Below are 22323 nucleotides of genomic sequence, written 5' to 3' on the forward strand. Positions count from 1 at the left end.
AGAGGTCAATAGATGTTTACTGTTGTAATTACAGTCTTTCTATTAGCAAAGTATAGTTAAAACTGCCATATCTCCATTTTTTCTGATCTGTACTACTATCTAGAGAGTCCCAGGAAATTTTGTTTATTGGAGAGGAGCTGAGCATGACATTAAGAAGCTACTCTGAGGTCTCTTTATTTAACTGCCTTCCTGGGAAGTTTCAGAACACAGCTGTTACATGGGTTATCTTCATCTAGTGAAAGTCATTCAGTTGTGTCTGACTCTTTGGGACCCCATGGACTATACAGTCCATGGAATTCTCCAGGCCAGAATACTGTAGCCTTTCCCTTCTCCAGGGGATCTTCCCAACCCAGGGATCACAGCCAGGTCTCCCGCATTGCAGGCAGATTCTTTATCAGCTGAGCCACAAGGGAAGCTCATCTTCATCTAGTAGGTATTTGCAAATCAGGTTGCTAAAATGTTTTATTTTCCATCATTGCTCAACATTGATCTGTTAATGGATTACTCAAAGCAGCTAGAGTTCTTGTTTCTATTCTCTTCTAGGCAAGTTTTACCCTGAAATGATTCTGTGTATATATTCAAAGGCAGAGTTACCTTTGCGTATGTTACATATTTGGAGAAAATAATACCCCCAAAAAAATCTGAATATAAAGCAAATCTCTACCAGGTCCACTTTTTAGAAGATAAGCTATACTGAAGAAGGGAAAAACAGAAAACTCAGTGACCTCTCACTCAAAGTCTCTTTGTTTCTAGGTTGTGTGGGCTTAATCTCTCTCTGCCTGTCAGTATTCTTGATGCTGAAAGAGCTGTGATTGGATGTGACTGTCAATTTACTTTATTTGAGACTAAGAGTAATGACTGGGCATCACTAAGGCTCATAGTTTCGGCCCAAGGAGAGTCCAAAATGATTATTAGAAAACCTCTTTATTAAGCAGGTGCCCCTGGTGGACTTCTATGCTTGGCTGCAGCTCATGTGCTAATCTTCCCAGTATGTCTGCTGTTAGGCCCACGTACAAGATGCATCTCAGGGATTCTGGGCTGCCCAGCAGATGGAATCAATGTGGGTGACACACTGAACGGGGTGAGTTGGAACACTGCTTGGTTTGAGGTATAAGCCCTCTTCACACATCTTGCTCCTTCCCAGTTTGTGTTCGTCTTTCTCTTCACCTGGCTGACCCAGAGCAGCAGAGGTCAGCAAACAGAGCAGAGACTGCAACCTCAGGCTGGATCACTCTTCTAGCTCTCAAAGTAGCCAATATGCATGGGTCTAATCAGGATTCGAAATTTTTTCATGTTGAAGACTTTTCTTCATTTTCAAACCTACACCTGGACAAAGGCCATGGGCGATGTGGGTAGACTGGCCACACCCCCTTCTGGTGCTATACTTGTCTAGGTGCGACATTTACAACTGACTGCTCCTAATTCTTGTTTAAAGATGTCAATATCTAACTTGTTTCATCTCAGACTATAAGTTCCTTGAGAGCACAATAGAAAATCTACTTTTAATGGAGCCTTGTAGATATAAGTCTAGAGTGTATACATTCCAATTTATATTTTTTTACAAGGTGTAGGATTAAACTGCATATGTCTTCTTAGGCTAAATGAGCTTAAATATGCAATGATAACAGAATAGTATTTGTTCTTTCTTACAGCATACATATTTTGATCCTCATATCTAAATATTTTTCTGTTGGGTATTCAGGGTATTTACAAAAAGGTTCTTCATGTATACTGCATTGAAACAGGTATGCAGACAAAAAGATAATGTTTATTTTTCAAAAACTACCAAGCTCAGAAGGGAGAAACACATTTTAAACTCCGCAAAATTCTCCCTAACTCTTGGCTTTTTGCTAACATTATTTATCAAGTCATCTCAGTGCCAGACTGATGATACAAAGAGGGAGGCAGTAGTAGCTGTGATAAACATTTTCCAGGAAGCAAAGGTGTTTGGGAAAGTTGTGTGTTCCAACTTTTTGTTCAAGATGAGCTCCAGAGGCTTGTCTGAAGTTAAGAAATCTGTTGCACTCACAAAGAGACACTACCATTTACTGACTATGACAATGATGTGGAAACTCAGCCGAAACAGTCTCACCCTACAGCAGCCTGAGACAGAGGGAGCACATCAGGGAACTGCTTATCTTCTCTGGTCTGCACATACCCTCGGCTTTTCAGTCTGTCTGACCCCCATCTGTTATTCCACCTGCCAGGCACATGGTTGTGATGTCGCCTCTTAGACACAGTGCATGGTATCAGTATTTATTTTGCACAGAAATTATCTCTGTACCTCCAAGAAGAAGATGCATGCTCAGCAGGGCTGCTATTACACACAGTGGCCAGGCAGTTAAACTTGGGAGGAGGGACCCTGGAGAGGACTCAGACTAGGGGCACAGAGACAGCCTGGAGAGCCTGGAGTGTGGTCCAGGCTGCCACTGTTAGTGTGCTTGATGCATGATGTGGGCCCACCATTTTCAGCATGGTGCCAGGCGGGGCACAGGTAGGGCACAGGTCAACAGATGAAGACCCATGGTCAGTGTGCTCACGGCAAACAGTGACTCCAGCATTATGGGAGGACTGATAATGGGCTCAGTGCTCCTGGTGGGCTGCCCCTGGGGAGGAGTATGCAGTAGTTCCTTTCCTGACAGGAACACTCCTCACATGGCAGCTTGGAGCCATATCTGGAGTGAACAAGGCTGGGGAGAGCCCTACCAAAGAGGCAGATGAGGTCCCAGGAAGCACCACAACCACCTTGATTCCTGCAGTCACAGTGCTCTGGCCCCCACCACCAGACTAGCACTAGGGTCTGTGATGAACACAACAGAAAAAGGTATGTGACCTTGGGTTACTTATCGGCAAAACTGCGGATGCCTGCACAGCCAGTGCATAGGTTCCCTGTGAGCACATAAGACTCATGGATTCAGTGTTCAGCTTCTTGGGGAATGAGGAAACAAGAGAAATGGAACCTTATGAAACCCAACCCGTAGGCCTTCTACTCCAACAACTGGGGAGAGGACCTTGCCTTCTGACAAGGCTGTGACAACCATGGTGCCAACAAGAGGCCCTGCCCAACATCCAGTTCAGGCTCTGGATACCATACCAGTCACACCCACTGCACCAGAAATACTAGACTCACACAATCTACACAAGGATGCTCCCACATAAAAAGAGCCCTTCAAGACCACAAGAGATAACTTTCTCCTAAATTCATAGAGACAGAGAAATTAAAAATTCCCAATTAAAAGAATAAGAAAAATCCCCTGAAAGAACAAAAAAATGAAGCACCTATTCAGGCTACCAGACCCCAACTTCAAAAAGGAAGTAATAAAAATACTGGAAGTGAAAGAAAGTGAAGTCGCTCAGTCGTGTCTGACTCTTTGTGACCCCATGGACTGTAGCCTACCAGGCTCCTCCGTCCATGGGATTTTCCAGGCAAGAGTACTGGAGTGGGTTGTGATTTCCTTCTCCAGGGGATCTTCCCGACCCAGGGATCGAATCTGGGTCTCTCGCATTGTAGGCAGATGCTTTTACTGTCTGAGCCACAAGGGAAGTCCCTAAAATGCTGAAGGAATTAATAAACATTAATATTGTCAGATCACTGTAACAATGAACCAGAAACTATAAAGAGGAACCAATCAACATTAGATAACTCAACTGCCAAGACAAAAACTGATCTAAAAGCAATAAGTAATTCACTAAATAATACAGAAAAATGAACAGGAAGACAGAATAATGGACATCACCCAATCAGAAGAGGAGACAGAAAGACAAACCAAAAAATGAAAGTGACAAGCAAGATCTATGGGATAATGTGAAGGGGGCCAACCTACACATAATAGGGGTTCCAGAAGGAGAAGAAAGAGAGAGGGAACAGAAAATGTGCTCGAGGAAATTATGCCTGAAAACTTCCCAAACTTAAAGAAGGAAACAGATATCCAGGTACAGGAACCTAAAAAACCCACACAAAGTCACATCATAATTGAAAAGACAAAAGTTAAATATGAAGAGAGGAGTCTAAGGGCACCAAGAAGAAAAACAAAGACTATCATACTAAGTGAAGTAAGTCAGGCAGAGAATGACAAACATTATATAATATCACTTATATGTGAAAAATAAAAAATACAAAGTAATATTTATTCAAAATAGAAACAGATTCACAGACACAGAAAATTTATAGTTAAAAAAGGGTAAAGAGAGGGAGGAAAGGAATGAATTAGGAGTAAAGATTAACAATATAAATGATTATGCATAAAATACAAGCAATAAGGATTTATTATTTAGGTCAGAGAAGTACATTCAATATAATAACCTACAATGGAAAATAATCTGAAAAAATAAGAATCACTTTGCTGTATACCTGAAACTTATACAATATTGTAAATTAAATATACTTCAATAAAAGAAATTAGTTTATATCTACATAGATGAACATTTTTCATTACCAGAGTGAGAGAATTTATCAAGTTTGTCTTTGTTACGTAACTGTTTGAGAGAACTGTTTATACAGTAGGTGCAATTATAGTAACATCTTTTATTTACTTTAATCCTTTATAACCCACATATAACACAAAAACATAGTAATACATCAATTCAAATTAATTAAAATTGCCTCTCCATGCACAACCTCTTTAAATCTTCTTTCAGCATTAATGAAAGCCAAGAACTGGAACTACCTAAGTTGCAAAAAGCCTCTGTGACCAGTCACTGCAGCCATTCACTTTCTCAACACCAGCACTACTGTAGTATTCTGAAGTGCCCACTTGGTTGCTCCCTAGATGCTTTTCCATCCTCAAGCCAATACACATAGTATGATCTAGAATGGATGAGACAAGACACATGCCTTTTCTTAATGACGTATAAAAGAGGAAGAGTGGAAGGAGAAATTGGAAGAAAGAACCTACAGACCACTGGCAATTCTCAGGCAGATCAATTTCAGGAAAGCAAACATATGTGAAGAAAGCTGAGCACCGAAGAATTGATGCTTTTGAACTGTGGTGTTGGAGAAGACTCTTGAGAGTCCCTTGGACTGCAAGGAGATCCAACCAGTCCATTCTAAAGGAGATCAGTCCTGGGTGTTCTTTGGAAGGAATGATGCTAAAGCTGAAACTCCAGTACTTTGGACACCTCATGTGAAGAGTTGACTCATTGGAAAAGACTCTAATGCTGGGAGGGATTGGGGGCAGGAGGAGAAGGGGACGACAGAGGATGAGATGGCTGGATGGCATCACAGACTCAATGGACATGAGTTTGAGTGAACTCCGGGAATTGGTGATGGACAGGGAGGCCTGGCATGCTGCGATTCATGGGTCGCAAAGAGTCAGACATGACTGAGCAACTCAATTCAACTCAAACATAAGGAAATTGAGAACCTGAAATCATTGTTCTTATTACCCCTGGGAATATCATCATGTATCCCCAGAGAAATCTTTACCCCCTGTTGAAAGCAGTTGCGATGGATGAAAGGGTGATGCCTGACTTGGGATAGAGCGATGCTAAGTGCAGGTGGTTGAGAAGTACTTGAGAGACATGCCTAGATGCGGTGGCAACGATATTCAGAGTATGTCTGTGAACTGGTCAGCATTCCAAAGAGGCCCAGAAATATTTAGTGATAAAAGCTGGATTTCTTGCAGTCCACATGGTAGAATCCCAGAGTGCTTGAACATGTAAATGAAATAGCATCTGAGTTTTAAATAAGAGGAAAAAGCTGTTCGTGCTATTCTCTCATGAACCAATCACGCAAAAGCAACAAGAAGAAAAACAAAAGGCAAACTCCATCCTTAATAAAACCACAAGATATCGATATCTCTGAATACAATATATGAAGTATGGTTGCTATATGCACTGGAGGTAAAACTGGGGTATGGGAAGACGTCAAATCAAGACGCACGTGACCGCAAATAAGGAGAAAAAAAGGCAGTGTAAGCACCTTGGAATATATCGAAGAAAAATGCAAAAGAAGAAAAACAAACCAAAAGGTATACCACATTCTTAAATAGGAAAACTCGAAAATGGTGACAATTACGTTCTTAGTTAATCTATATCATTCTGTGATCGCAGTGAAACTACCAATAGCAATTGAAATTGGACAAGCTAACTCAAATTTTCCTATGTGAGAAAGAAAAACCAAGAACAAACAAGATTCTATAATAAAAAGGGAAAATAATGAGGAAGAAATGCTGTAAAAGGTACTTAACCATATTATGAAGCAAGTGTGATTGAAACAGTATGATGCTGTGTCATAGCAACAAAATAGAAGGCACAGAAATAGACCCAAAATGTAGGGAATATAATAAAGGTGAATTTTCAAATCAGTGGAGAAAATGGGGCATCTGGATAGTAAGTCTGGAAGATGGAGATGCATTTGGAGTAATACCTCATATTATATAATAGAAAAAAAATTCCAAATTGATCAAATATTTAAATGTTAAAATCAAAATCCTAAAGGCATTGGGGAAAAATATGGAAGAATATTTTTATGATCTCAAACTTGAAGAGTTTTTCCTGCCGGTGAAGAAAAGCCCTGAAGTCACAAAAGAAAACACTGGTAAGCTCAACTCTGTAAAAATAAAAACGCATACTTGGAAAAGCCACCATATATCAGAAGATAAATGACAAACCTGGATAAGTATTTTCAACTCATATATTCAAAAGTCTAATTTCTTTCTTGTCTAAGAAACAAAAACAACAACCAAAAGAAAACAAGTATGAACAAAGCATATCAAAGGATAGTTTATATTCATAGAAAGGAGAATCAACTCTAAAAATTAAGAAGTATTTGACCTTGACTACAATAAGAAAAAATGCTAATCAAACCTACAAGCTGAGTTTTCATCCGTCACATTGGTAATAAGCAAAAAGCTTGAGAACTTACAGGGGTGATCTGCCAGGTTTTGAGCTGTCTTTTGACTCAAGTCCCAGCCTTCGAAGCCCTGTGATGCTGGAGTGGAGAATGCTCACAGCATCTCTGCTTTGCCACCTGGTGCCTGCACAGGCTCTGCCAACAGGAGGTACCAGAGGGGAAGAGGAAGATGGAAAGAAGGAAAAGAGACTAGCTCTGCCCTCTCTGCTTCCTGTTCTGGTCCACATTCCCCCAGCAACTGTTTTCACCTGGGGCTTCAGTGCTTCACCATTGCAGCAGCTAAATCCAGTTTGTGGATTTTCCCCAATACTCTTCCAACACTGAAAAGTCAGTCTGACCTTTCCTGTCCCAGTGAAGTAGCATCAGTAACCTCAGAAGTCCGGTCTGGGTCCGTGGGGTCCCTCCTCTAAGGTTGCAGCACTGTTGAATAAAATCCTCCTCCAAACAGGTCTGCATTTCAGTACTGTAAGGTCCTTTCTTTAAGCTTCTAAGTTTTATTTCAATCTCTTCACTTCTCCAGCCTTAGAGATGGCAGCTTTTTTTGTTTTTGCATTTACTACCTTACTGATACCTTGAAAGTGAAAGTGTTAGTCACTCAGTCATGTCCAACTCTTTGCAACCACGTGGACTGTATGTAGCCCACCAGGTTCCTCTGTTCACAGAGTTCTCTAGGTAAGAATACTGGAGTGGGTTCTTGTTTTAATTCTCTTAACAGATTTTTTTTATCTGTTTAACAATTATTCTTATGAAACTCAAAATAACTGGTATGATATCCAATTTGCTCTTAACTGATACAGTGGCCAAAAGTGTGGAGACACAGGCAGTCTCACTCATTATTGCTGCTGCTGCTGCTAAGTCGCTTCAGTCGTGTCCGACTCTGTGCGACCCCATGGACTGCAGCCTACCAGGCTCCTCTGCCCATGGGATTTTCCAGGCAAGACTACTGGAGTGGGTTGCCATTACCTTCTCCCTCTCATTATTGAGGGGAGTGTTAATTGATACACACACATCCTCAAGAGAGCTGGTAAATGACCATTAATTTCATGTCTAGGAATTTATCACAAAATTACTCAGTCGTGTGTTAAATACCATGTATAAAAGGAAATTTATTGTGGCTTTGTTTATATAGAGCAAAAGATTGGAGGGGAAATGAAAAGTTAATGGATAAGGGAATGCTAAATAAATTACAATGTATTCATTAGTGAAACACTTTGCTGCAATTAAAAATATATATAAACATAATTTTATTAAAAAAAAAAGCCGAATCTGTTAGTGGCCAGCAGAAGATTGTGTAGGCTTATCAAGAAGGCTCCTGGAGTTGAATTAAGACCTGTGGGATTAATTCACATGTATCTCTCCTACTCCCATTCTCATGTCCTCTTTACATCTGCTTTTTTTAAAATATAAATTTATTTATTTTAATTGGAGGTTAATTACTTTACAATATTGTATTGGTTTTGCCATACATCTGCTTTTTGAAGTTATAAGTACGAATGCACATACTGTTGTAAAGCCCAAAAGTGAAAATCAGTAAAAAACAGAGTGACAATCAAGTCTTCATACCCTTGCAGGGGAACTTCCATTTCAGAAGCATGAAGACACATGGTTCAGTTGACCAGCCCCCCTTCTCATTAGATCCCTACAACACCATTCAAATCCTAGCTTTTCTTTCACAATACCTTTGCATGAAGATGAGGCTGTTTGCTAAAAACACACATGTGTCTCAATTACCCTGTCACATGTACTCTTTAACCTATATGCTCCATCTTCCAGTCTCTAAGAACACAGAGGCTTCTCAGACAGTTGTGATCTTATTCCCAGGGGGAGATAAGTGTACCAGGGGGAAAGGGTGTCTGTCCTGGAGCACCACTTTTACTCAGAATTTTGGGTAAATCTATTTTAAAAGCAAACATGAGGAAAGTTAAAGTTGAATACAAAATATAGATGCATTTTGAAGGTAAACAGGAGTTTTCAAAGAACTCTCTTGCATGTGAAAGACCACTCTGAGTTGCTTCTCCAGGTGCCCCAGATCTGGGTTAACTTCCTTTGGTAAAAGTAGGAGAAGCTCCCTGTAGCACACATGGCATTTCCAAAGGGTTGCGAACACGTTATGCTTGATTCTAACATGTTAACTCTATTTACATTGCCACGATTATTCCAAACGAATTATATAATGACTTCTTTGAGCCCAAATTGTTGATTAGCTTTATGTTTAGTTACAGAACAATGAACCCATCAGTAACACCAGAGGATAAAATTCATGACTTTCATTGAGCCTTTATATATTCACCTGACCAAGATAACTCTGACTCCATAGATGATAATGTGGATCTAAAAATCAGGTGCAAAATAGCATCACATTATAACTAATAAAATCTTCAAGCCATGGCATGTCAGTAACCAAGAGTATGGAATCAGGGATTCCATTTTAGATCAAAAATCAGTGGTTCCTGTGTTCAATATCTTTTGTGTCCAAGATAAAGTCTAATGAAATAAGCTGATATGCCTCCAAGACACCTTAAAAAACAAAAATCAATCCAATCAAAAGCCTAAGTTCCATTTCTACATCCAAATCTCTGAAATATTTCACTGAGCAACCAATAAACAAACACACCTCACAAATGTTTACAGAGCACTTTTGAGAACATCTCCTTCATGGAATCCTCACAATATGACGACTAGGTGATTAGACCTCGCTCATCTGAAGTCCTCCCACAGAAAGTTCTGTAAACCCAAAGAACAAAGCCATCTTTAGGGGCTAAAAGAATGAACCATAAAATTCCAACAGTCAACAGCACCCTCAGGCAATTTCCCCAACCTGCAGGACACCTGTGATGAAAGACTTAGAAGGCCCTTCCAAGGGACAAGAAGACAAGTGACAGGGATGAGAGCTGATGGTGTGCCAAGCACAAAGCCAGTTCTTGTGGACATACTCTTTTAACAGATTGCAAATTAGACATTCTTCATGATCCTCACTGCGGTTTACAAACTTGAAAGCTGAGCTCAGATCAACGACTTCCCAAAATTCAAGTGGGAGGAATCTTGAGGTCATTTTTTCAGACCAAGCCTGGCTACTGGCTCTCTTTTGCTCATATTCTGTTCACATTTGGTTCATATTCTTACTGCTCATTTCTGCTTTCTGATCCTGCAGTCACCAAGTCAGCTTCCAGAGTCCTCACCCCTTCTGCTTTCCTTATTGCCTTGAGAGCAAGATCCAGGCTTCCCAATTTCAGGGCTCTTCTGCCAATTACAATGGGGAAAAAGAGAGGGGTTGGAAAAATGAGGCATTTCTCCTAGTTTTCATTGTGTGAATTGGACAGAATGTGTTAATTAGAGATGATTTTCTTTATACTGACTACTTTTGGGGACAGATACTAACACCAAGAGCAAATCTGATTGGGGCAAAGGACTGCTATGTTTGAGAGGTGAGGCATTTGGCTTCCTAAAAAGGGTACGAAATACTGGGAAGGAGAATGCTAGTTAGGAGTAATCAGATGCCAGATTTTCCCTGATGACTTTTAGATTCTTTAGCTATTCTTTTGAAGACAGTTTCTGTATCTACAGACTACTCTGAAAGTGGACACATGACAAGCGCTATCAAATTCTAAAAAATGACTGAGTCGTTCTGTTTGCTCTAGGGCAGAAGTTCACTGCCATGAGCTGCTTCAGAGTCAGGGCTTGATGCAAGGCAGACTGCTGGGCCCCACCATGGAAGGTCTAATTCTGTAGGCCTAGGAAAGGCCTGAGAGCCTGTATTTCAAGTTTCAGGTAAGGCTTTTGCTGCTGGGGGACCACACCTGGAGAAGTAACAGTATCAAGGGTCTTCTTTCAAATGGTAAAGGAAAGATGTCTCTAACTCTTATCTCAAAAACTACTTGATTCCAGTTCCAAGCCCCAGAAGTGGGTTCTGTAATGCCTTAGCCCCTGGAGCCCCACCTCCAGCATTCAAACCTGTACCTTCTATTAAGGACAAACAATCCACTTTTCTGCAGATCTTACTTCCTTGCCTAGAGGACCGTCATCTAATCAGCTGGTCCCTCAATCTGCGAGGTGCCTTCACTCTACTCTGTGAGCTTATCACTCTTGTGTGATTCAAATCTGACAAATGGCATCTGCTGGGGCACCAGTGAGTCTACAGGCTATATGGCCTGGTGACATATTTTCTTTGGCTCATACTATATTTGAGTTTTCAAAATATTAGTTTTCAACATATTTTTAAAAATCAGGTTTACACAAAATGTGGGTTTCAGATTTTTAAAGTATCAGAGTATCTAGCAGGGAGCAACTAAAGCTGAGAAACTGCCACCCTGTTGAGAAACATAGCATCTTCCTGGCCCTCCTCTCTGGGACTGCATGCATCAATCCTAACACACTAGTGCTTTCCTTTTTAGGGCTCAGCAATCAGGTTGTGGCTATCCACCAAAGCATCCTATTTGTAACTGGAAAGATTTTTCTAGCCTGGCAGTGTGAAAATCAATGATTGGCCTTAAAATCCTTAAAGTCACCTTCAGTTCAGTTCAGTTCAGTCACTTAGTCACGTCTGACTCTTTGTGACCCCATGAATCACAGCACGCCAGGCTTCCCTGTCTACTACCAACTCCTGGAGTTTACTCAAACTCATGTCCATCGAGTCTGTGATGCCATCCAGCCATCTCATCCTCTGTCATCCCCTTCTTCTCCTGCCCCCAATCCCTCCCAGCATCAGGGTCTTTTCCAATGAGTCAACTCTTCACATGAGGCGGCCAAAGTATTGGAGTTTCAGCTTCAGCATCAGTCCTTCCAATGAACACCCATCCTTTAGGATGGACTGGTTGGATCTCCTTGCAGTCCAAGGGACTCTCAAGAGTCTTCTCCAACACCACAGTTCAAAAGCATCAATTCTTCGGTGCTCAGCCTTCTTCACAGTCCAACTCTCACATCCATACATGACCACTGGAAAAACCATAGCCTTGACTAGACGGACCTTTGCTGGCAAAGTAATATCTCTCCTTTTCAATATGCTGTCTAGGTTGGTCACAACTTTCCTTCCAAGGAGTAAGCGTCTTTTAATTTCAAGGCTGCAATCACCTTAAATTTGATGAAATGTGATACTGACCTGACCTGGCTCTTTGGAGGCTTCTGAATTTTTAATCTTTGCTCTGGCATGTATGTATGTATGTAATAATTTTTACTTTTTTCTGTTTTATTAAAAATAGTTTATGAGGTAAAATCCACATAACATGAAGCTGATCATTTGATGAACAATGCAGTGGTGTTTAGCACATTCACTATCTAGTTTCTAAGCATTTTAATAATTCAAAATAAGACCCTATATCCTATATGCATCAAGCAGTTTCACCCCACTCTCCTCTCCTCCCATAGCCCCAGGAAATCTCTAAGTTTATTTCTGTCTCTGTAAATTTATATATTCCAGATATTTCATATAAATTAAATGCTATATGGCCTTTTGTGAATGGGCTCTTTCACTTTGTATAATGTGTGCATGTGTATTTATGTGTATGTGTATATATATATATATGGAATTGGGTCACATATTTAGGGAGGCTGACAAATCCCAAGATCTGCAGTCAGCAAGCTGGAGACCCAAGAGAGCTAATAGTGTAAGTTTTACTCCAAAAGCCTGCAACTTTACTGAATTAATTGGTTAGTCTGAACAGTTTCTTGGTGTAGTCTTTAGGGTTTTCTATATATTATAAGATCATACCATTGCAAACAAGATGATTTTACTTCTTTCCAGTGTGTATGCTTCTAATTTCTCTTTTCCGCCTGGCTAGGACTTCCAGGACTATGTCAGATAGAGTTGGTGCACACCAGTAACAGAAGACAGAGCCTGACTTGGGCCCACAGGCAGCTGCAGTGCTGGAGGCTGTGGCTGCTAGTCATGCTGTCCTGTGTCTCCCCGAGTGTCATGTGTCCAAAGTCTCCCTGAGTGTGCGTACACAGTGCAGGCTGATGACAAAGGCTGGGCTGGCAGCATGCAGGGGCACAGCTGGAGGAGCCAGCCCCAGGTGTACGTGTTGTGATGATGGTCAGCCATGGGGTGTGGAGGGTGGCATCTTGCACTGTGCATCCTCAGAGGCCTGGGCTAGCTCCTGTTGTGGTTCCCAGGCTCTGGCAGGGGCAGGGGGGGACTTGGGTAGCTTGCATGAGCAAACAAGAATACCTGTGGGGCAAAAGCTGCTAAAATTTGCAGAAATTCTACCACAGCTGTGCTGGTCATTGGTTCCTTCTTCACTGGGAAAAGCTACTGGGTTTGCCTATAGAGCTGGTCATTGTGAACCACAATCACTCCCACCTTATGGCAGTTTATTGGTAGATCCTGCTTTTCTTCCTTGTTCCTAGCCATCTTGACATTGGTGGTTTGGGTGCAGTGAAAGCCAACAGAGATCTTCGTGTGTGGTGCCCTCAAAGCCTGGGAGAAGGCAGCTGTTCATCCTGCTTTCCCTTTCCTAGTGAGGGGAACTCTTTCCAGCTGAAACAGTTTGGTACTGAGCAGTGCCAGCCTGGGGAAGGGCTGTATATTGTCACCCTGCTTATTTAACTTATATGGAGAGTACATCATGAGAAACGCTGGGCTGGATGAAGCACAAGCTGGAATCAAGATTGCCGGGAGAAATATCAATAACCTCAGACATGCAGATGATACCACCCTTATGGCAGAAAGTGAAGAGGAACTAAAGAGCCTCTTGATGAAAGTTAAAGAGAAGAGTGGAAAAGCTGGCTTAAAACTCAATATTCAGAAAACTAAGATCATGGCATCAAGCTCTGTCACTTCATAGCAAATAGATGGGGAAACAATGGAAAGAGTGAAAGATTTTATTTTCTTGGGCTCCAAAATCACTGCAGATGATGACTGCAGCCATGAAATTAAAAGATGCTTGCTCCTTGGAAGAAGAGCTATGACAAACCTAGACAGCATATTAAAAAGCAGAGACATTACTTTGCTGGCCAAGGTCTGTCTAGTCAAAGTTATGGTTTTTCAAGTAGTCATGTATGGATGTGAGATATGGACCATAAAGAAAGCTGAGCTCCGAAGAATTGATGCTTTTGAACTGTGGTGTTGGACAAGACTCTTGAGAGTCCCTTAAAGCAAGGAGAGCAAACCAGTCAATCCTAAAGGAAATCAGTCCTGAATATTCATTGGGAGGACTGATGAAGCTGAAACTCCAATACTTTGGCCACCTGATGCAAAGAAGTGACTCATTGGAAAAGACCCTGATGCTGGGCAAGATTGAAGAAGGGGACAACGGAGGATGAGATGGTTGGAGGGCATCACCGACTTGCTGGACATGACTTTGAGTAAGCTCTGAGAGTTGGTGATGGACAGGGAAGCCTGGTGTGCTGCAGTCCATGGGGTGGCAAAGAGTCAGAAACAACTGAGCATCTGAACTGAACTAAGCTGAATAGGAAACTAAGACAACCTTCCTCAGTTTGTTTCCTTGGTCATCCAGAGCTCATTTTCAACACATTCTTTTGCCTTGAGAGAAACATCTGCCTGATCTTAGAACTAACAGTAGTTACGTTTCTCCTGAGTGACTGTGCTCAATTTTCATCACCCTGGAACCTGTGAACAATACAGCCAGCCTTGTTCCTTTTGTAGCAAGAACCATTTGAACACTTAGAGATTGGTCCCCACCACAGCCCCTGTAAAACATGCGCCTGCAATTGTCATAGGCACATTTACCTGAGTCCCACCCTTCACTGGCTAAAAGTACATGCTCCTCTGTTTCCTAAGCCTAAAAACTCTTTCTGGATCAAGCCAGGGCATGTGCATGAGTACACACACACATATCTACAAATGGGCAAGAATGCACAATATTCCTTGTGTTTACAGACTTTTAGGACACTTAGTAGGGGCAAGAAACTGGCAGCTCATGATTAATTGAGCTATTGAATTCATTGTGTTAAATTTAAAACCCTTGGAAAGGTGTTTGGAGGTAAATAAAAATATATTAACTGGAAATATATATAATATATATAATTCCAAATAATATAATTATTTGGAAATATAGCTAACCTGTCTAAAGATGCATTTATTCTGTTTCCCAGCTTTTTGTATATACGCGTGTGTGGATAATCCTCATAATATAGCACACAGAATAATTTATGTTGTATTATATGTGTAAGAGTTATCTCCCTAGCCTTCTTGAAATGATAACCTCCTTTTAAATAACAATACTTTTATGACCCCATGTTCTTTCTGTAACTGCAACTGTTTTGTGTGCTGAAGCACTGACAGGTCATACTTTTACTAAAGTCAAACCTTTCCAGAATATAATAAAAAAACCAGGGGTACGGAAGTTGGAGAGGGTGCCACAAAAGTGCACAAGGGGAGAAGTGCAGTTGGAGAGGGTGTCAGCAGCTGACGTGGGTGTTACAGGGAGAGGTTTGCCCACCATCATCACTCCCGAGGCCCTGGAGAGTCATGGGGGAACTCGGCATCCTCTGTTAACAAATTAATCTTCGACAGCTGATTGATTCAATACTTCTCAGGAGGCGGTCTCTGGACAGGAGGAAATGAGGCAGGGGAGGATGGGGGCGGGTGGATGGGGAGGATGGGGAAGGGTGCCACAGGCAGAGGGAACTGCAGCAGCAAAGGCAAGGAGAAGAGCAGCACCTTGATGTTTGGGGAGCCGCAAGTCCTGCCACATCCCTGAGCTAGAATTTGAGGTGGCCATGAGGCTGTGCAGGGGACAAGAAATGTGGGCTGGTTTTGTCATGTTTTGTTGTTGTTCAATTGCCCAGTCGTGTCTGACTCTTTGGGACCCCATGGACTGCAGCGCACCAGGCTTCTCTGTCCTTCACCATCTCTTGGAGTTTGCTCAAACTCTTGTCCATTGAGTCGATGATGCCATCCATCCAACTATCTCATCCTCTGTCACCCCCTTCTCCTCCTGTCCTCAATCTTTCCCAGCCTCAGGGTCTTTTCCAATGAGTCGGCTCTTCTCATCAGGTGGCCAAAATATTGGAGTTTCAGCTTCAACATCAGTCCTTCCAATGAACACCCAGGAATGGTCTCCTTTAGGATGGACTGGTTTGATCTCCTTGCTGTAAGGGACTCTCAAGAGTCTTCTCAGCACCACATTTAAAAAGCATCAGTTCTTCAGTGCTCAGCCTTTTTTATAGTCCAACTCTCACATCCACACATGACTACTGGAAAAATCATAGCTTTGACTAGACAGACCTTTGTCGACAAAATGATTCTGTTTTTTAATATGTTGTCTAGGTTTGTCATAGCTCTTCTTCCAAGGAGCGAGCATTTTTTAATTTCATGGCTGCAGTCACCATTGGCAGTGATTTTGAAGCCCAAGAAAATAAAGTCTGTCACTGTTTCCATTGTTTCTCCATCTATTTGCCATGAAGTAATGGGACTGATTGCCATGATCTTAGTTTTCTGAATGTTGAGTTTTAAGCTAGCTTTTCACTTTCTTTTTTCACTTTCATCAAAATGCTCTTTAGTTCCCCTTCATTTTCTGCCACAAGGGTGGTGTTATCTGCATATCTGAAGTGAAGTGAAGTGAAGTGAAAGTCACTCAGTCCTGTCTGACCCTTTTCTATCCTATGGACTATACAGTCCAAGGAATTCTCCAGGCCAGAATACTGGAGTGGGTAGCTGTTTCCTTCTCCAGGGTATCTTCTCAACCCAGGGATCAAACCCAGGTCTCCCACATTGCGGGTGGATTCTTTACCAGCTGAGCCATGAGGGAAGTCCCTGCATATCTGAGGTTATTGATATTTTTCCTGGCAATCTTGATTCCAGCTTGAGCTTCGTCCAGCTCATGTCATGTTTGGGATATTTTAATTAATTTTTGATGGCTATGAGGCTCAGCAGGGAACAGGAGCAGCCAGGGATGGAACCCAGGTCTCCCACATTGCAGGGGGATTCTTTACCAGCTGAGCCACTAGGGAAGCCCTATTGTTTCATGCAGCCATGAAAGAATTCTTGTTTCATGTTTCATGAAACAACATGAAACAATTTCATGCATGGCTGCATGAAACAATAGTGCAGCCTTAGAGTGTGATCCGGTTCTGCCTCAAGGGATACTCATAACAAGATCTTTGAGCCCTTTACAGAATTAAAACCCTCAACAAATGGAAGATGTCAGCATTCTTCATTCTAGAAAAGACTACCTAAGGCCAGACTAATGGAACCAGAGAAGCTCATCAAGCGATTACTTGGTACTAGATAAAAGGAGTGCAGGCCCTGCACATACCCTAATCTTAACAGCAACCCCACCCTTGAACTATTACTTTAAAACTCTTCACTAAATCCTCCTCGGTTGGAATACACAGTTTTCAAGGGGCATGAGCCTGCTGTGATCTTCTCTGGCTGGCAAAGCAATAAAGCTAATCTTTTCTACATCATCCAAAACTCTGTCTCTGAGATTGGATTTGTCACTGGTGCACAGAGGCCAAGTTTTTGTCATCAAATCCATGGTGGGCCCCAGGCTGAGAAGCCTGAATTTAGAAAGCACAAGACAGAGGCAGAGAACTAATCTGGAGACAGCCGATGAGAGTTTTGACAACATGATTAGAAGGGCAGAGGGGAGAGGAGATAGGAAAGGGATAGAACTTGGCGACTGATTAGAAGAGGCTGTTGAGGAAAAGAGAGGAGTTCCTTTGGCTGATCTCTTTCTTTGTACTCTGAATTTAGAATCACTTTCTTACAGACTATTAAATTCCTCAAAATCACTGTCCTTCAGACCTAGGTTTTGTCATTTACTACCAGTAAGCCCAGCTAAGGATGGAAGAATGACAAAGAGTTTGGGCTTTGTATCTAAATCTATGTGGTTGAAGGGAAAAAAAAAGAACCTGCTTTAATTCTACTTATTAAAAATAGCTATTAAATTAATGTATTGCACATGATAGTGTATATATGTCAATACCACATTTTCAATTTATCCTCCCCTCCCCTTCCTCTGCTGTGTCTGCAAGTGCATTCTCTACATCTGCATCTCCATTTTTTCCCTGTAAATAGGTTCATCAGTACTATTTTTCTGGATTCCATATATACGTGTTAATATACGATATTTGTGATGACCTAGAGGGGTGGGATGTGGATGGAGAGAGAAGCGAGACAGAGGGGATATATATATATATGCACACACAAGCACAATTATGACTGATTCACTTTGTTGTACAGCAGAAACCAACATAACATTGTAAAGCAATTATCCTCCAATTAAAAAAAAATAATGTACTGAAAAGTTTTGGATAAATTAGATCATAGGAAGTATGTCAGCTGCTTTTCCATCTGGGTCAGACAGTCTGATCAGTGGAAGACAAGGGCTGCATTTTGCACAGAGCTCCTTGCAGCCACCCACTCCCTCTGACTAAACAGATAGGCAATGTGAGGGCTCAGCCGGGGAGGGATGTGCGTGGCTCAGCTACAGGCATGTGTGGTGAGACTGCGACAATATTTACTCCTTGAAAAATGAATGATGCTCCTGAGAAGATGCCTATAAATTGATTTTACTTTCATACAAACTATCTCCTCAATGACTAGCTTTAAACTTTCTAAGGTGTATTTTAAAATATAAAAATGTGTTTAGGTTCTAAGCAAAATGTGTGTCTCTCTCTAGGGTAATGTCTGCTGTCCCATGACATGGCACACAGATACTCATCTTCCATGAAAACCTAAGAAAAGCCCACGTAGGTCCACAGATGCCCAGGTACTCTGCCACGTCAGGGCCCTCACACCCCCATGGCAGCAGCAGCTGCCCTCCCCTAGATACATCGTGGAGGTTCCTCCTCCCTACAACTTGCTGGATGATGTGATGAGTGGGTACCTCCCTTTGTCTCATATCTGGAGGAGAGTTCTTACTCTTTCATTAAATACTGGTCAGCATCAAGAACCTGTTATCTCTCCTCTCTGCCTTTCCAGGGGCTGTGTGGGAAGCTCAGGCCCACTCTCCGGTTGCCTACATTGTGATCTTCTAAGACAATGTCTCTACTAAGCAACAGACTCATTTGGGCACAAGAAGTAAACTGAAGTACTTCTGGTCTAGTTTTTCTCTCGCAAATATTCATTAAACTACAATCCACAGTTCAGCCACCATTTTGAACTATTCTCCATCCATCCCATAGGCACTGTTTAGGGGACAGTGATTTCCTCTTAAAATACCCTGAATGAAGGGATCAAACCCATTCTTATAGGTACTAACTCATTATTTTTGGCACTTTTAATTTTCCTATATATTGTCCAAATATGCATTCAGCTTCTCTATATGATACTGATACTTAAATCTATGTATTTTTGTAACCAGAGAGCTGGAGGAGACCCACAGAGAAACAGGCTCTGCTCATGAGACTCATAATACCAATCAATTCTTACTGTATCCTCACTACATGCTGGGCCAGTGCTAAGAACATCCCTGGCATCACTTCATCTCATCCTCAGACAACCTTTTAACAGTCCAATGAAATAGATCCTATTTTTATCATCCCTCTATACTGCTGTAGATTCAGAAATGGAGCCTCCCTCAGAGAAGTTAAAGGCCACCAAGTTAAAAGGCCAAGCCAGGGCCTCGAACCATACCTATTAGGTACAAATGTTTTATGGATGGCCTCCCACATACCAGGTATTATTCTAGCTGATGCTGGGAACCAGCTCTGAATAGGACAGGCAAATGCATCCTTGATCTTAGAGGTTATACTTTAATAGGGGGACCAAACACACCGAAATTGCACCATGAGCACCATGAGAGAAAACAAAGCATGATGGAGCCTGGAGAGTGTCTGTACGTGTGTGGAGACTCTTTTACTTTGCGTGCTTACAGAGACCGCTGAGAAGGTGATGTTGAGAAAAATCCTAAATGAAAAGATGCAGTAAGCCATTTCAGTATCTGGGGGAAATGTTCCTCACATGAAGAGCAAAGGCCCCAAGAGCAGACTGGCTTGCTGAACTCAAGGGTGGGAAAGACAACCAGTGATACTAGAAATACCTGGAAAAGGAGCGGGCAGCAGTAGGCGGGGGCAGGCCACCTAGGACTGGAAGGTTATGGAAAGAATGTTGAACAGAAAAGCCAATTTTCAGCAGAAACATTATGTGATGAGCTGAGAAAGTTCCAACAGAGAGGAGAAGTGACTATGCAGGAGACAGATACCAATCTCAGGATCAGGGTTTCTTAGAAGGCAAGATGAGCTAGGATCGTATGTATAAATTGACAGTTGACTCGGGACAGTGGGAATGAGAAGGAACAGAGCTTGTGAGCCCACGTTCAGGCAGGCTAGTGCAGTGGGCCATGTGAAAGCAAGCTAATAGGGGTCTGATGGCCTCCATATGCTCAGCAAGGGAAAGCAGGTCATTATGGTGGAGAGGGGACAGGTGCTAGAGATTTGAGGAAAAAGAAGAAAATATGAAATAGCCTTCTTTGAGTGTGGGAAAAGTTGAGTGCTCCTTGGGAGTGCTAGAGGGCTCTTGAGATTTGAGGTTATAAAAATTCTTTTACTTCCTAGAACAAGGGTGGGCAAAATTGGGTTTAACCATGGCTGGACTTTGCCAGGTGAGAGTGACAAAGAGATGAATGGGTCAGCGATAAGGCTAAAGAGGGAGGTGAAACATGTGTGTGATCATGGAGTTAAGATCAACAGACTTGGGGCAGGCCAGTGAGCTGCAAAGTGGGGAGATGATGGTCAAAGAGTGGTATACTGGGATCTGAGAATTTGGAAGTGATGCAACCACTCATGGTGGGAAGACCCAGACTAGAACCATGGGAGTCAATGGCTGAGGAAGGTTGGCCATAGGAACTGAGAGGCCTGAATGTGGGATAGATTGTCTCTTTAATATGAATATGGAAGCCATCAAGAAATACAACAGAATTATCTCTTAGCTGCATTTTCTAGTACAGTTATGGATAATAAGCACAGTGGTCACTGATTTTTGTTCATGCCTTTAGTCAGGATTAAACTTGTAGAGGACAAAACTCAGGACCCATAACTACCACATCTGGACCTTAATTCTACATGAGTAATTCTGATGGTCAGGAGTATAAATTCATTTCCTGGCATCTCTGTTTTACTGTTTAGGAAATACAGAGCTGTGGGGTATTTTCTCTAATATTTGGCAACAAACTCTTGTTAAATGAAGGAGAAAAGCGTTAGTCCCATTTTAATTTGCGCAGCCCAAGTAAGAAGAAAAAATATGAGAAAATGGTATTATCCATTACTTTATTCCATTCTTTCCCTACATTATTCAAGAAAAGATTTTAAGAGTGAGGATTAAGTGTACAAAGGAATAAGGAAAAAATGTCAAATAACTGTTGGGGTTGGGTATGCTATTGGCTTGAAAAAGCACCTTTTCTGCCCTTCAAATGCCCACAGCTAGTAAGTCAGACAGCAGATTTGAATCCAGTTTTGTTTGATTTCAGTGTGGTCATCACTTCTTGCTCCTATCAGTTCAACAAAGTGAACTAATGTTCAATGAAGTGGACAGCATATTTGTGCATGCGCATCCCTCCCTCCAAATAAGCAATAATTACCCCCAAGTGCTACATCTGGAATGGAGGTTATCCATACCTTTCTTTTCAGTTCAAAGTGTTTCAAAAAGACAAATTTGGGATGTCTGAGTGCACAATGCAGAATCGTCCCAAGGCAGGTTATCTGAGAGAACTCTATCCATAAACCACATGGTTGTTTCAGGTTATAAACAACTCTTTGAAATGTTAGTCTCCTGGTTGAGAAAACCTCCTTATTTCTCCTTATCAGTAGTCATTATGCCTAAGAAAGCAAAATCACCTCATTTCGGCTAAGCCTTTAGAAAAAGGCAATTAAAGAAACTTACAAGTTGCTAGAAAGGGTCTAGAAAGAAAAAAGAATAATAGTTTCAGATAGATTAAGAAAAAAAATTAGGTTAATGTTGACAATTTTAAGCAAGTAAGATTTTTTTTTTGGTCATTTGAAAGTGTAACACACACAAACTATATAGTTGGCTGAAAAATTAGAGAGGCTCCCATGAAACTCAGGGAGTTCTTTAAAATAACCTGGTGGTGGCTATATGCACATGCATCTATTTGGGGGCACAAATACATGAACCCATAAACTGAAGTATTAGTGCTAAGATTACACTAACCTCCTCTGAAATGCAGTCCTCTTTAGGTTCTGACAGAGCAGCCATTTTCGTCAAAGTTAGTTGTGGTCAAGAACGTGGGCAGGGAAACTGTCCACAGCCCTGGGGGAGGTGTAAGAAAACTCTAAGGGTCAGACTCTGCTCTCAGTCCTAGCGCTGCCTGATAATTCTGACTTACCCTTGGCTGAGCACAGACAGAGCCTTTACGCCCTCACATGCCTGAGGACTTTACTCACTTAAGGGCTTCTGCTACCTCTGTTAAGAGCAACATAGCCAAACTCCAAGGGAGAAAAAAGATTTATCTCTGTGATTAAGATGCAAGGATTGGCTTCTGTGTTTTGGGACTCCTTAGTGAAAAAGCCCTGGAGAAGAATCCTAATCTAAAAGTGGGGTGTCTCCCTCC

At 41.8% G+C, this 22323-nt stretch overlaps 1 protein-coding gene across 1 annotated transcript in view; it reads right to left on the reverse strand.

Moving 5' to 3' along the window:
• Positions 1-22323, reverse strand: part of HECW1 (HECT, C2 and WW domain containing E3 ubiquitin protein ligase 1) — a 257418-nt gene that overhangs the window by 180201 nt on the left and 54894 nt on the right. The window lies entirely within an intron of this gene.

Source organism: Capricornis sumatraensis, chromosome 5 (genome assembly GCF_032405125.1).
Source record: "Capricornis sumatraensis isolate serow.1 chromosome 5, serow.2, whole genome shotgun sequence".
NCBI lineage: Eukaryota > Metazoa > Chordata > Mammalia > Artiodactyla > Bovidae > Capricornis > Capricornis sumatraensis.